At 44.0% G+C, this 7,869-nt stretch overlaps 1 long non-coding RNA gene across 1 annotated transcript in view; it reads right to left on the bottom strand.

The window, feature by feature from the left end:
• Nucleotides 1-1,216: 1,216 nt before the first annotated feature.
• LOC135008007 (uncharacterized) overlaps nucleotides 1,217-7,869 on the bottom strand; it is a 28,999-nt gene continuing 22,346 nt past the window's right edge. Inside the window, exons 2-3 of the long non-coding RNA XR_010207831.1 lie at nucleotides 6,053-6,083; nucleotides 1,217-3,321 (exon numbers count right to left, since the gene is read on the bottom strand). This is a non-coding gene — a long non-coding RNA (uncharacterized LOC135008007). The remainder of the gene's footprint in view (nucleotides 3,322-6,052; nucleotides 6,084-7,869) is intronic.

Raw genomic sequence — 7,869 nt, 5'->3', positions numbered from 1 at the left:
GTAGCTACAGCCGTGGACTACTGTACTGCGTCTGCTGCTAATATAGACTGGATGATAATGATATAAAAAATATATATATATCACTACTGCAGCCGGACAGGTATATATTATATAATGACGGACCTGCTGGACACTGTCAGCACTGCAGACTCCTAAAGTAAGCTACTAGTATCAAGAAGATAGAAGAAAAAAAAACACCACAGGTAGGTGGTATACAATTATGGATGGACGAGCGACTGCCGACACAGAGGTAGCTACAGCCGTGGACTACCGTACTGCGTCTGCTGCTAATATAGACTGGATGATAATGATATAAAAAATATATATATATCACTACTGCAGCCGGACAGGTATATATTATATAATGACGGACCTGCTGGACACTGTCAGCAGCACTGCAGACTCCTAAAGTAAGCTACTAGTAGTATCAAGAAGATAGAAAAAAAAAAAACACCACAGGTAGGTGGTATACAATTATGGATGGACGAGGGACTGCCGACACAGAGGTAGCTACAGCCGTGGACTACCGTACTGCGTCTGCTGCTAATATAGACTGGATGATAATGATATAAAAAATATATATATATCACTACTGCAGCCGGACAGGTATATATTATAATGACGGACCTGCTGGACACTGTCAGCACTGCAGACTCCTAAAGTAAGCTACTAGTATCAAGAAGATAGAAAAAAAAAAAACACCACAGGTAGGTGGTATACAATTATGGATGGACGAGCGACTGCCGACACAGAGGTAGCTACAGCCGTGGACTACCGTACTGCGTCTGCTGCTAATATAGACTGGATGATAATGATATAAAAAATATATATATATCACTACTGCAGCCGGACAGGTATATATTATAATGACGGACCTGCTGGACACTGTCAGCACTGCAGACTCCTAAAGTAAGCTACTAGTATCAAGAAGATAGAAAAAAAAAAAAACCACAGGTAGGTGGTATACAATTATGGATGGACGAGCGACTGCTGACACAGAGGTAGCTACAGCCGTGGACTACCGTACTGCGTCTGCTGCTAATATAGACTGGATGATAATGATATAAAAAATATATATATATATCACTACTGCAGCCGGACAGGTATATATTATATAATTAATGACGGACCTGCTGGACACTGTCAGCAGAATGCGTTTATAGAATAAAAACACCACACGACGAGTGTTTAACTTTTTCAGGCAGACAATCACAATATACTGGTGGTCAGACAGTGGTCACTGGTCAGTCACACTGGCAGTGGCACTCTGGCAGCAAAAGTGTGCACTGTTAAATAATATGTACTCCTGCTACTGCTCCCCAGTCTCCCCCACAATTAAGCTGTGTGAGCACTGAGCACTCAGCACAGTCAGATATACATAGATGATGCAGCACACTGAGGCTGAGCACAGATATGGTATACTGTTACTGTGTCACTGTGTATCGTTTTTTTCAGGCAGAGAACGGATTATATTAAATAATAATATAATAAAACTGCACTGGTGGTCACTGGTCAGTCACTAGTAAACTCTGCACTCTCTGAGTACTCCTAAGCTCCAGTAAATCAAGTGTCTCACTCTCACTCTCTCTCTTCTAATCTAAATGGAGAGGACGCCAGCCACGTCCTCTCCCTATGAATCTCAATGCACGTGTGAAAATGGCGGCGACGCGCGGCTCCTTATATAGAATCCGAGTCTCGCGATAGAATCCGAGCCTCGCAAGAATCCGACAGCGGGATGATGACGTTCGGGCGCGCTCGGGTTAGCCGAGCAAGGCGGGAAGATCCGAGTCTGCCTCGGATCCGTGTAAAAAGTCTGAAGTTCGGGGGGGTTCGGATTCCGAGGAACCGAACCCGCTCATCACTAGTGTGTTTGTGACGTCAAACCAGGAACGAAACTGACTGAACTGATCGCAGTGGCAGAGTAAGTCTCGAGCTACTCAGAAACTGCTAAGAAATGTCTATTCGCAATTTTGCGAATCTTTCGTTCGCAATTCTACTAAGCTAAATTACACTCCCAGAGGGCGGCGGCTTAGCGTGTGCACTGCTGCGAAAAGCGGCTAGCGAGCGAACAACTCGGAATGAGGGCCATGGTTCCCATTAGCGAAAAAGTTTGCTGCTGTGATCAGGTCTGAATTATGTCCTTGGAGAGAGAGAAAGTGGATGTAGATAAAGTACCAACCAGCCCTGTCATTTTACAAACACTCCCTGTGCCATGGTAGTTAGAATAGGAGCTGCTTGGCTAGTACTGTATCTTTCTCCACTTTATCTCTCTCCAAGGCTTAGTACATCTCCCCCTCCATCAGATATCAAAAAATTATTTTATCTTTTTGCTGAAATTATATAATGTCCTATTAAGCTGTCTCACACGTTACTTACCAGTATATTCTTAATTTTAATATTTGAATTGTACAGTTCTAATTGCTGATATTTGGTCTTCATATAAAAACCTAAAACAATGCCTATAATTTATCTACCGTGAGTGGGATCTTATACAAGCTGGCCATTCATGTGTGTGTGTGTGTGCCCACATTGAGAAGTGACCCAGTTGCTTGGCGAGCATCAGGAAATGCCGGTGTGTGGTCAACTTAAATGCTCGGCCAAATCCTGGATTCACTGCATCCCTAGCAATAAGTAAAAGCAAGTGTCAAGAATAGCTGCTGACTACCCAGGGGCTTCACACCCAATAAAGCTGTCTAAAAATCACTAATTCACTGTTTCCAGTAATTCCATCACATAGATTCTGTTTACTGATTAAGGCCAATAATAATTACACTGGTGCAATATTTGGTATCTGTGATACTAAAGGTTCTAAGCAGCATATTAGTCGCCTCTGGTAACTAGCAGCTAGTATTTTTCTTGATATTATAAGTCAGTCCCTCTGTTGTTTATCTTGTAATAGGTTTTCTTATGTACTGCACGGACACATCAGAATAACGAGCTGCTCTCTCCTGCAAAACTTGTAAGCAATGTCTCTCATTTGATAATCCCATTGATCGTGGACTGTTCTAGCATTGATTGCAAGCCGTCCCATCATTGCTCTTTCTGAATGATGGCATCATCAAAGCCGCCAGCAAGTGGAGGAACGGAGCACAGCAGAGACATGTGCTAGAAGAGAAGGCTGCCTGCTTGTGTGTCACATAGGGAAGGGTGCAGTAACATCCTGACAGTACCGCTCTCCAAACAGCACCTGCAACCTGACAGTGCGAGGACTTCACAAGGGATACTTCAAAGCAATGAAAACAGCTCCCATACTCATTACCTGGATGTTCTGCTTATCACTTGTGGTGGACACATAAAACTCAGTTTATCTGAAGCTCTCAGCTGCAAAAGAAAAAAGGCAAAATGACAAGATTAATAGTTTCGTTAGTCATTTCCAAGTAGATTAATTGTACTAAGAGTCCAGTGTAAAGCTGCATTCGGGCTGGCTGTTTCTTCAGGTGATTAGGAGGCATCTTGAGAACCCACAAACTACAATGCTGAAAAAAAACCAAAATCCATCTTAAATATGTTTTTCTTGTATGCCATGTTTGGCAAGTTTTTCATTTGTCATCCTCTCACACATGCTAAGAGTAATAGACACACAAACGTCATAATGTTATTAAACACCGCACAACAATTTTTGCAGTTAATTTCAGTGGATGGTAGTATTCCTAAAATGCAAGCTGGACAACAAAACGTAAAACCGAAACACAGGCGGATGTATAAAAGCCCCCAGAAGTATGCACATAAATTATCTTCAATAATACACACAAAAAAAAAAAGAAATTGGCATCTCCAACTGCGACTGAGTAATCGCAACGCGTCTGTAACAGGGTTTTCTCACATAGGCCATGCTCAGTGTGGATGTATCGATGCAATGATGGGGGGTGCTCAGACGGATGGGAGGGTGAGGACGCATATTTCAAGGTGTATTTTGCACTGATTAAAGGCTGATGCAAATGTGTGTTGATGATTATTATCACATCCATCAAACCAAGTGCCTGATTCAGAGATGTACGCAAAGGGTGGGGATTACCAGATCGACAGTCAAAAGGTCGACGGTTAATACAGTAGGTCAACACCGTATGGTCAACAGGTACAAAAGGTTGACAGGGTCAAACAGTTGACATGAAAAGGGTAGACAGTACAAATGGTCAACATGTAACCCTTTAGGGTATAAGAGCAATATGATTCATGTATTATACTTCTTAATATGGAAATCTATATATATATAACCATAGGATTTATATTGAGCATTTGCAGTAAATGAATAATTAGTATGTATAATTTAGTTTGTATAATTTTTGAACAATGGAGCAGGGGATCAGCCTGAACACAATGGCAATAGAGGGCATGAAGTGACTTTTCTAGAAGCCCTCGTGCCTGGACAGTGAAGGCTCACATGCTGTACCCCCAACGGAGATTGCTCTCGAGAAAGGAGACGGTTAGAGGGGAGAGAGAGGGGTGAAGGAGTGACGCAGCGGACGGAGCGCTGAGGATAGCAGAGAGAGGAGACGAACCACCTGTGACGAGCCGCAAAAAGACGGAGTGCCGTGAGTACCCCGAGGAGTGCCGGAGCCCGGAGCGCAGTGACGATTTGCCTGGCGGTGGAGTGAGCACTGGGGGCTGGCTGGAGACGGACTGGTTAGGGTCAGCTTGGACGAAGGGAGGCTATTGCCGGAGGTTACCTGGTGCAGGCAGGAGAGGAGGTCGCCGGGACCGGCCCAGAGAGCGGCGGCATAGTAACCAGACCATAGAGTACGGCCTCCGGAGGCGGAACATTCCTTCCTATTTGAATTGGAGGAGGAGTCGGGGGAGGAATTGAGAGAGCATCCTGGATTCAGTTTGGTGCTCCGTATGATGTATTGGTAAGGAAACCAATACCTGCCACTACACTTAGCAGCGGAGAGCACAGCTTAGCATTGCATAGCTTTGACTACAGTAGCAGCTGTGCTAGGGAGTAAGCAGACATCCTCGCAGAACTAAGTATTACTTCAAGGGCTGTCAGTATATGAAACACTAAGTCTCTTCACTATATCAAGTCTAATTGACTACATATTATGATATTAACCCCTCTTATCCAGCGTGGATGTCCTTAGTTATAGCTCTAAATCTATATCCATATACCACTCACCCTATGAGGAACTATCAGTTTACCTAGGCATACTAGTATTGTGTTGGCCTAGAACACGGACTTCAGGGACAAGCTTTCTGTAGCATCAGTACGTGGAGCGAGGACATAGATGCCTAGCAGCAGGCCCATCATACCTCTCCAACACATTCATACGGAAACAGGCTAGGATACAGTAGCCAGACACAGTATTATATAATTTTGATGCATGCCTCAGTCCGTGCTAGTGATCTCACTACTTCGAGTACTGTGAGAGGGAGCAGGATCTAACACAGAACCATTCAGTAGCATCACTACTAACCCTAGTCGTTAATGAAATAGCACTGGACTAGTTACTGGGAATCAGTCCGGCCCGACTAATCTATTGTACTTAGCACATCCAAATTTAATCTGGACTCCATATACCGGATGCTATCGATCTGAGTCAAGAATCATAATTGGAGATAACCCATACAAGTACCTAAGAACCCCATTACCCCAAATACGGAATACCAGTCCGTCCCTTTTGGAGAAGGGAGGTACAGTGACTCTGGAGCAGCTCTATGTAAATCATTCCCAGCGGAACCCCTAACGTGAATTAATTACTTTACTCCCCTACTGACTTTACCCAGGGTATCAGACTGCTATTCCGGAAAGTAATATAATAACTATTCTATAGTTATGTATTTATTGTGTAGATAGCTAATGGAGCACCACAGTGTAATTGGTATATTATAAGCTATAATTACTATTTTGAGTTATTTTTACCAGCCCGGGTCAATAGTCTTCTTGACTATTGAATGGTCAAGTTGTTTTTGTGTATTGCATGCATTTATTTTCTGTATAAGGGATCACTAAGGGACGAAGAAATCATCCGGAGGCCTATACTCTGAGAAGATGAAAGGTACGATCTGTAAAAGTTACTATAGTTGATCGCTAACAAGTAAACACACATATACTTACCGGTGGAGTTGTCTGTTCTTGGAGTTGGAACCTGAAAGGGAAAACGGTAATTGCATTAGTCACCCAGTCATCATACTGGGGTCCCTTAAAGGGAAAAGATATATTATATAGATAGGAGGGGGATAGACCACATATCTTCTATAGAGGCGTTCCCAAGCTTGCCTGGAAATTTACTCATCCAAATAGCTCGGGTGGAGGCACACTCTGTCAGTTCACAGTAACCCATCAATAGCGCCAGGGTTACAAACAGGGTAAAAAGGTCAACACAAAGAGATTTTTTTGGTGTAAGTTTGTATGTTTAACCATATATGACCCACATTACTAGAAACATGTCCCCTCGCGGGCTTGCTTCACTTGCCACGCTTCAGATGAGGTGGCTCGCTTCGCTCACCACAAGGTTATTAAATATAATAGTTTGTGATATTACCAGTTATTTATATAGCGCACACATATTCTGTATCGCTGGAAACCGGAGTACCCAGTGGAAACCCACGCAAGCACAGGGAGAATATACAAACTCCGCACAGTTAGAGCCATGGTGGGATCGAACCCATGACTTCAGTGCTGTGAGGCAGTAATGCTAACCATTACACCATCCGTGCTGCCTTGTAAATAGATATGGATAGTAAAATACCCAAAACTTGTAAAAACATGAAAACACGTGTGTCGACCATTGTCATGTTAACCTTTTGAACCTGTCGCCCTTTTATACTGTCTACCTTTTACCTGTTGACCTTTTGACCCCATTGACTTCTCGACTGTTGACCATGTGATGTTGACCTATTGACTGTTGATCTATCATCCACCACCCATATACAAATGCCTCCACCACTGCGATTCAGTACGCAACTGCTCTGGGAAAATAAAATGTTGCTGCCGTCTGGATTTGCATTAAGACACTCACTGGCGGCATCTCAGATCTGCTGCTTCTATAAGAAGATGCAACACTTGGACCGCATCGTTTGATGGGGGTCATTCCGAGTTGATCACTAACTGCCGTTGTTCGCAGCGATCAGGCTAAAAATCTGCATTTCTGCACATGCGTATGGGCCGCAATGCGCATGCGCGACCTACTTTCACAAAAAACTATGCAGTTTCACACAAGGTCTAGCTACGCTTTTCAGTCGCACTGCTGATCGTTGAGTGATTGACAGGAAGTGGGTGTTTCTGGGTGGTAACTGACCGTTTTCCGGCAGTGTGCTAAAAAACGCAGGCATGTCAGGTAAAAACGCAGGCGTGTCGGGGGAAACAGGGGAGTGGCTGGCTGAGCGCAGGGCGTGTTTGTGACGTCAAAACAGGAACTAAACAGACTGAAGTGATCGCAAGGAAGGAGTAGGTCTGCAGCTACTCTGAAACTGCTTGAAAAAAATGTAACCCCGTTCTGCGATGCTTTCGGTTGCACTTCTGCTAAGCTAAGATACACTCCCAGAGGGCGGCGGCTTAGCGTTTGCACTGCTGCTAAAAGCAGCAAGCGAGCGATCAACTCGGAATGAGGGCCGATAATCAACCTTCTATGGTTGTGCAGCATGGGCTTGGGAAGTAAGACACTGGAGCCATGTTTATTGTGACGGTATCACAGTCGAAAGCTGTGACACAGCCCTGAAACTGTTACGAAATCTGTGTTTGACTGTCAATCACTTTGCAAATAAATGGCCACTGCGACCGCCATCACAAGACCATCGCGCCACATGTGTAGTGCCAATTACACGCATGTGGAGTGGCAAAAAAAAAATCATTCCACTGCGGCCACCATCTTTGAATCACTCCCTAAGTGTATGGATGGGGTGGGGTGGTCCAGCAGCACAGATACATATAAG

This window comes from Pseudophryne corroboree, chromosome 2, assembly GCF_028390025.1.
Source record: "Pseudophryne corroboree isolate aPseCor3 chromosome 2, aPseCor3.hap2, whole genome shotgun sequence".
NCBI classification, from domain to species: Eukaryota; Metazoa; Chordata; class Amphibia; order Anura; family Myobatrachidae; genus Pseudophryne; species Pseudophryne corroboree.
Note: the sequence above shows the minus strand (reverse complement) of the source record. Positions and strands in the feature narration are given on the sequence as shown.